Genomic DNA, 8,844 nt, shown 5'->3' on the forward strand with positions numbered 1-8,844 from the left:
AGCCATTGTCCTAGCCCTCCCTCAGGGCACCCCCTCCTTTTCCCTGTCACTGGATCCCTGGGCTTAGCAGTCACTGTGATAAGGCTGTACAGCTTCCCTTCTCAGGCTAGAACAGCCTCCTCTGTCTGCCCTCCCCCTCTTCCTTCTTCACCTTCCCTCCTCTCCTCTCCACTCCTCTCCCTCTCACTCCTCCGCCTTGCCCTTCTTTCTTTCCTTTTCCTTCTCCCTGCCCTATTCTACTTCTCCCCAGTTCCTCTCCCTCTTCGGTCATCCTCATAACCTGCAGGCCCACAAGTCCTACCGAAATCTCTCTCCACTTTGGAAACCGCTGTTTCAAAAGCAAGCCTGGCTGAAACGAAGCCTCAGGGCGGAAGGAGTCCAGAGGGACAGAGTCATTTCCAGGGAGGAGCAGACTAAGAAAAGGCTCACTCTGACCTCACCTGTCCCTCTGGCCACAAAGGACCATTTAACTGGAACATTCTAGACCACACCCAGCCTCCAAACCACTGGGCTCCCTCCTTGTCTTCCTCCTGGCCCAGATCGCTTTTTTTTTTTTTTTTTTTTTTCCTTAGGGGGGTTGACTGTGGGTTTTGTTTCCAAAGCAAAGTATCTCTTCCTTAACACTCTACCTTCCTGTGGCATGACAGACTGAATCACAATGGAGTGATTTATATTATTTCCCACTGAGTCATTGGGAGCTTCTGGGTGGAAACAAAGAGTGCTTGAGTTTATAGTGGCCAGGTTGGGGGTCCCTGATTGGCAGAGAACAGTGCCTGGGGATCCATGTTCAGCATCTGAGTTAGCATCTCCTTTCTGCTTCACCCAGAGGTTCTCTCTAGACTGACTCCCTTTGGGCTACAACTATACCAGGTTTCCAGCATTCTGTGCATCTGGGTCAGAGGATCCCAGGATCTTACTCCCACACAGCTCCATCATGAACACCTTGCTTTCCCAAGTACTGTTCAGTTCACAGAATTCAGGACAGCCCCTGACAGCATGCCAGAGAGCTGGACTAAAGCAATTGTTTCCACTTTAATCTGTGCTTCCTCCTGAGGATGAGGAACCCCTCACCCTCATCCTTCTACTTCCTCTGTCTTCCCACTTCTGGACATGAGGTGTGGCTTTGCTGGGCTTCCATTCCTTCTGTGATGAACCGTCTCTCCAGGACAATGAAGCTAACTGATCTAGGTTGAAACCTTCAGAACCATGAGCCAAAGGAACTTTTCTCTTCATAAGCTGGTTGTCTCAGGTATTTGTTCTAGTGATAGACTGTTGACTAATATGTCCCCTAAGATAAATCCTGTGTTGGTTAGTATTTGTCTCCTTGACACAAACTAGAGTTAGTTTGGAAGAGGGACCCTCAGTTGAGGAACCACCTCCATCAGATTGGCCTGTAGGCAAGTCTGTAGGGTATTTTCTAGATTCATGATTAATGTGGGAGGGCACAGTCCACTGTGGGTGGTGCCCTCCCTGGGCAGGTGGTCCTGGGTTGTATATGAAAGAAGACTGAGTGAGCCGTGGAACATAATCCAATAAACAGTGTTCTTCTACTGTCTCTCCAGGCCTTCAGTTCCTGCTTTGGCTTTTCTTGACGATGGCCTGTAAGATGAAATAAATCCCTTTCTTTCCAAACTGGTTGTTGTTAGGAACCTAACCATTTTGTGGGGGCTGGTGAAATGGTTCAGAGGTTAAGAGCAGTGGCTGCTCTTCTAGAAGTCTCTTTTAGAGGTCCTGAGTTCAATTCCCAGCAACCACATGATGGCTCACAACCATCTGTAATCAGATCTGGTGCCTTCTTCTGGTATGCAGGCAAAAGAACATTGTATACATAATAAATAAATAAATGTTAAAAAAAAAAAACAAAACCATTTTGTGTAATTCAAAAGCCATTGTGTAACTTAAACGCTGTAACTTGAGCTGATAAAGAGCTGGTTGTCAAGCAAGACCACTGGGCATTTCAACTTAATCTAGCCCAGTACAAGCCTTGCTATGTTAAGGAACCAACTCCAAGCTGTGAGCCCTGATAACTCAGGGCTACCACCCAATGGAATGATGCAAACATCGGGACTTGGGGAATAGACAGCTTAGCTTCTGTGTTGATAGCCATCAGCAGCAAGAGGACTTGAGACTCTGTGCCTGGCCCTGGCCTCAGTGACTGTTGAACTTCTGGCACTGTTGCTGGGCTCACACAGGCCTGCTTGTCAGCACTAGCTGCTGGCCAGCACTCTCAAGGACTTCTTAGATATCCATTCGTGACACTGCCCCAGCCCTCTGTAGCTGAAGGACTTCACAATGAATGTGAGACGAGCCTGCAGGCTTCTGAAGTGTCCTCACTGGAGATTTCCCAGTAGAAGATTCCACTTTAGCACCATTTCTGTTCAGAGAATTGTTTTCTGCTTGGTGAGATGTCTATTTAACTTTTACGTGAACTTCATGACGTTACAAAGAAGGTTTCTGTGAATAAACTGAGCATGTTCAAAGGACAAATTTTATGTGGACATCCTAATTGCCAAGTACCATAGGCCATGCTCTCTGCTGCTGTGGTGTTTATTATAGCACCGGAAACCAAACCAGGAACTATTCAATGTCCCTTCTCCAGGAATTCAGCTGCATATAGACAGGTAGAGGGATGGCTTTATTTAAGTCCTGCTTTGTTCAATATAATGCTTACTGGAAATCAGAGTAGCCCAGGGACTGATGGGATTCTAAGAAGACAGACTAGCCCAGGGGCTGATGGGATTCCATGTAGTGGTGTTAGGGAGAGAATGGGTGAGTAGCTGTGGGTCACCGTATTTCTTTTTGGTTTTTCGAGACAGGGTTTCTCTGTATTGCTTTGGAGGCTGTCCTAGAACTCACTCTGTAGACCAGGTTGGCCTTGAACTCACAGAGATCTGCCTGCCTCTGCCTCCCGAGTGCTGGGACTAAAGGTGTGCACCCGGCTACTGTGGGTCACTTTTATCTCTAGTATAAAACAATACACTCTTCCATATTGAGAAAGCTCTTTTTTTTTTTTTTTTTTTTTTTTAAATAAAACTAAGCAAAGCATTTTCTGTAGCTTAACCTCTCAGTTAGGGATGTGGAAAAGTTCAGTTGCAGAGTCCTGGAAACACTCTCAAGTGACACAGATCTGTGAGGCCAGAAACAAACGTGCATTCCGTGGCTTTCATCTCTGAGGATTTCAGAACCCTTGATGTGAATGCTTCAACTAACACAGACACATCCTCCTAACACAGACACATCCTCCCAGAGCTCTCAGGCCTGCTGGAATTTGCAATTTTTTTTCTTTTTTATATTTTAATAAAACTAGCTCTGATTTGTTGTCCCCCTTTCAAAACAAGTCTAAGAGAGTCAGAATCGTTGACAAAGATCTGCTCATTTCAAGTGTGTATTAGTCAGATGGGGTTGTGTCAATGCTGTGGTAAAGAAACATCCCCATAAATGGCTGTACACTCAAAGGGTTGTTTTTTTTTATGGTTTTTCAAGACAGGGTTTCTCTGTGTAACAGTCCTAGCTGTCCTGGAACTCACTTTGTAGACCAGGCTGGCCTCAAACTCACAGAGATCCACCTGCCTCTGCCTCCCGAGTGCTGGGACTAAATTCCTGCGCTAGCACCTCCCAGTTAAAAAGCTTATAGTAGACCTCACACCTGCAGAATATGTATTGTAAAGCCTCCATCGGTTTTAGAAACTCTAGATGGCACTTGCTATTGTTTGACTGTGATGTGTCCCCCAGGCTCATGTGTCTGAACACTTGGCCCCAGTTTGTGGTGCTGTTTTTGGAAAGTTGTGGAACTTCTGGGAGGTGGGGTCCAGCTAGAAGTGGATCATTGAGGGGCAGGCCTGGAGGTTGTTGTCTATCTCTGCTTCCTGCTCCACCCAAAGGACAGCAAGCAGCCTCCCCCTGCCCCTGCCACCATGATGGAATTATTCTTGCCACTGGGCTGTCCATAACCACAGGCTATATTTTACAGGGATGAGCCAAAATGGATTCTTGTCAAGTATTTGGTCACAGCGATGAGACAGTAACTAACACACTACTGAACCCTAGGCACACTATGTGTTTCCCTACATGTCCTAAAGTTTTGCCACGCAGAACCAGAGTTAATGTGTTCTATGCCCATGTCTGCTTTGCACCCCTACTCCTGTGCTTTGGGGCTGTTATTAAGGGAAATAAAGTTAACAACTCAAGCACTGTGAAATCATGGCCACCTACCTGATAATCAAGATGGCTAGCTACTAAGTGACTAACAGGAGGGTAGAAAATACAGCATGGATGCACCAGGTGAAAGGGTGATTCATATCCCAGGCTGAATGGATGAAGCACGATAATATACTGTACTCAGGATGACAATTTAGGGTTTACGAGTTGCTTCTTTTTCTGGAATTTTCCACTCAATATTTTGGATTGCAATTGACCAGAAGTAACTAAAAACTCTAAAAGTGGAGTAAACCGAGAAAATGGAGACTAGGGCACTGTTTCCACCACATATTCATATGGATGGGCTGGTGCCCTTCTCTATTTAAATCTCATTTCAGGACTGGGCTGAGCAGACACCATTTCCAGCTCTCCTCATCCCATCATGAAGTGCCTAGGAAGAGATGTGATGACTTCCAAATTGCACAGTCTGGGGTGGGTGGGGAGAGAGATGGTGGTGCAATTTGGTTGAGTGGACTGGAAGCCACAAGGCTGGAGGTTTTCTCTTGTTAGTGCTTGCCCATAGGTGCATCATCTAACCTACTCCCGATTCTGTTCCTTTATCCATAACTGGGAGTGCAGGAGGCAGGGGTGGCAAGTGGAGGGGTAATTATGCCCCTTAGATGTTCCTGGGAAGAACGCTGTATGGATCCATACACAGCCAAGCCAGGAAAAGTGAAATGGGAATGAGAGGGAAGAGAAGTATTTTAATAACAGGGTAGAGGGTGCTCTGGGAATGGCAGCCAAGAGATTTGTATCTGCCATAGGATAAGGCTTCAGGTAAGACAGCCCCAAAGAACAGCAGCTTCAACTCAACTGTATGTGTCACTTGCTCTTATGGGGGAAAAGCCCCAGCTGAGTAGTCTCTGGGGTTCCTTTAGTTATCCTTATGTCTCCCTGTTTTAGGGTTCTTGGAACATCAGAGCTCTGGAAGCTAGTGGGAGGAGGAGCCAGGATGCAGGATAAAAGGGGGGTCGTTTACTGGGCTAGCCCCAGCTTCTCACAAGTAAATCTAATTGCTTTGTTTCATGTGGTACCACCAGGAAAGCCCCTAGGGCTTGCCACAGAGGCACAGGGAAGGAGAATTCGTCTGCCTGGTCAAGTCTCCCTCTGGTTGGCTTTTTGATGGGCAGGACCTACATGCACACTCAGTCTGCTGTCTCCTCAGAGGGGAAGCCAGACAAGGAAATAGCATCTGTGCTGTGCTCTGCCACCCACGAAGCAGCCAGCCTCCTTCTCTGCCCACCTGCCCATGGCCCCACACATCTGACCTGAACTCGATGTGCCTGCTTAAGTAGTGGGTCCCACGGTGCCTTGGTCTTCTACAACAACAGGGAAGCCCTGGGGCAGGCGGTGAGAGGCCAATGATGCAAGGCACTGGGCAACTGTGCTGCTGGGGGCTGTGCCTGCAAGCAATTGGAAGCAAGAACACCAGCACAATGGGGCTGGCCTAGCCAAGCAGGGAAAATGTCAGGGCACTGTAACCTCTGTAACAAGATGGCATGAAACTCAGTGAGACTCATTTCAACTAGATTCAAGTCCTTCCCTGGCCAAAGACTATGGTTGCGGTCAAACGATTCTCTCAAAGATTCATTAGTGGCCTTACTAGATGCCTCTGACATATACTTCGTAGGCCAAAATGGTTGCAGAAGCCCCAGTCATTATGCCCACATTCCTGCTAGCGGCACTAGGAGCAGCAACAGCAACAAAATGGTAGAAAGGAAAGGCACTTCACTACTTCCGGTCAATTCTGGAAAAGTGCCTATCACATACCTGACTTTCCACTTTATTCTGGGTGGTCTTGTGCCTAGCTGAGGAAGCATCAGAAAGGCAGAGCAGGATATGGGGGTGGGGGACAGGTAGCTTGTCCTACAACAGCCAGGGTGAGGAGCCCTGAGCCTGCTGCAGGGTATGCTCAACCAGGAGCGAGTTCCTACTTCACATCAGTATGCAGGGGACAAGAAAGGCAAGGGGGAAAGGACACACAGACAGAAGGATAAAAGGAAGCCAGGGTGCAGGGGAGTGAGAAAGGGGATGGATGCAATACTGGAAGGAGAGGCCAGGATTGCTCCACCTGTGATCGGGCTCATCAAGACTATCCACCCTCTAATGGGCAACTGATGAGGGTGAGTGGGAGGGTGATTCTTGCCAGCAGCTTCTATCAGCCAGGGCTGACCTCATGCTCCCCTCAACCTCAACATGCCCTCCCACCCAACCAGCACACATTCCACAATCACCCATCTTCTGCCTTGTTCCGCTCCTCTCCCACGTGCTTGGGGCGTGGGTGGGTGAGGGCGGGGACGGGGGGGGGGCGGTGTTCTACGGTCTAGATGCATCTGTTCAGCCTGGCCTCACCTCAGGATGGTGGGTGGTTCCCAGAACACTCCCTCTGCCGTATTTGCTCCAGAAAAAAAGCTTCTGGAGAACTAGAAATACAAACCTCTCTAGTCTGCAGAGCATTCATGCTTAGAGGATAGCCCCCTAACCCTTCACGAAGTGTCTCATGTGACAACATATACCTGGAGACTGCAGAAGCCAGGAAGAAAGTCACCCTTCCCCACTAGTGGTGGGTGGCCTGAACTGAAACTAGTCTGTTTCCCCACATCTGTGAGAGCCAAAACCACCAGCCACCAGGGCATCGCTCCTCAAGGGAGGAATCAGCCCAACGGTCACGTTCTTTGACAGAACATTTGTCAACCAGGACAAGTCACAGGAAATGCCACTCATCAGAAAAGGAGTATAGGTGTTAGAAAGGGGAGGGGCTGACTAATTAGCAGATCCTGAACCCTAGTAGGGCTGCGCAAGGGTTCCTCCGGAGGAAAGGGAGGGAAATGCAGGGAGGGGCCAGTAGTCTTGGGTTCAAATGCTGCCTTCCACAGTCACTGAGTAACCTAGTGCAAGACAGCTTTTCTGGGGTCTGCAAAATGCTCCCAAACTGCAGCCTGACCTTGTCATAGGGGAGATGAGTGGAGCATGCTTGAAAGACACCCCGCTTATCAGGAGTCCTGTGGGGTTTTCCCCAACTAGCTCATGCTTTCCCCGGTTCCTGGAGGGCCAAGCAGCTGCCTCCTCCTCCTCTGTGATGAGCAGCTCCTGGCAGCTGCCTCCCTCTACTGTTTGACAGCAACAATAAAGCAAAGTTTCCTCTGCAAGGAAATTCACCCAGCCTAGTGGGGTTGCAGGACTCCTGCAGGGCTCAGGCAGCAAGGACATTTTGAATAGCCCTTTCTTCTTGCCAGTGATATACTAGCTGAGCTGGTATATCAGCTGCTGAGCTGGGTAAGGCACTAAATTGGCTGGGACCTCTCTCAGCTGTGGGCTAACCCCTGGCCTTCTGTGTTACCTGCTCCTCGGACCCTTCAGGAAGACCCATGGCTGTGCAGTGAAGAGAGAGGGAGCCTACTGTGTCTGTAGCTCACATTATTCCTAGGCTGCTGAAGAGCCATTTACAAAGCTGGCTCCAAGCATCTGTGAACGGATGCCATACTTAAAATTCTCATTTCTTCACCGATGCCTCTGCATCCTACGTAACCTCTCTACGTGTCTTATTTCAACTGAGGAGCAATATCCCTCCACTTTGGTTTTTCTCAAGCGAAGAACTAGTTTAACTCCATCCTAGAGGAGTTGAGCATGTTTAGCAGTCATGTGACCCTAGCTCTGACATCAGCTCATGGGGACTTGTCAGACCCTGAGAAAGCCACACCACTTCCCTGTTCTGGCTCCTTGTCCATTGTGGTTTTCAGGGGAGCTGGGTGCCAGGGGAAGGAGCTTAATACCTGCGTGAGTGCCAGCAGTGACACGCCCATGAGCCGTGTTATACCTGTGCACTGCAGGTGTGATGGGGAGCTAGGGAGTGGTGTATACAGAGGGACTGCGTTTGAGTGGAGAGGTGGGGAGGCCCTTTCCACCGTAGGTGCATCATGGGAGAAGTGTGGCAGGCAGAAGTCAGTCAGTTGATTAACTTGACACTGAGTTTGTCTGCCTTTGAGATGAATTATGAGAGGACCAGTGAGCAGGCAGATGGAGAAACAAAATGTGGCATGGCCAGAGGGTGTCTGTCTTTATGTAGGCATGCATAAGTTCTCCTTGTCACCCCAACACCCCTTTATGTCTCCAGATGACAAATGCAGGCAAGAGAAGGTTGGGTATCATAATTCCTCAGTTATTCATTCTTTTATACCTAAATAGAGGTCTCCTTAGCCTCAATGCGCTTCTGTGGGGGGGGGGGGTGTGCACATGTGTGTATGAGTGCAGGTGTGTGCACTCATACATACAAATATTTATGTAATGATAATTTTTTTTTACTGTGTTGCCCAGGCTAGCCCCCAACTCTGAATGTTGGACTCATCCTCCTCCTGTCTCAGGCTACCAAGCAGTTAGAGCATCAGGCACTCACCGCCATCCTTGCCTCACCGCCATCCCTGCCTCACCACCATCCTTGCCTCACCACCATCCCTGCCTCACCGCCATCCTTGCCTCACCTCCATCCCTGCCTCGCCGCCATCCTTGCCTCGCCACCATCCTTGCCTCACCGCCATCCTTGCCTCACCGCCATCCCTGCCTCACCGCCATCCCTGCCTCACCGCCATCCCTGCCTTACCGCCATCCCTGCCTCACCGCCATCCCTGCCTCACCGCCATCCCTGCCTGG

Source organism: Phodopus roborovskii, unplaced genomic scaffold, assembly GCF_943737965.1.
Source record: "Phodopus roborovskii unplaced genomic scaffold, PHOROB, whole genome shotgun sequence".
Taxonomy (NCBI): Eukaryota; Metazoa; Chordata; class Mammalia; order Rodentia; family Cricetidae; genus Phodopus; species Phodopus roborovskii.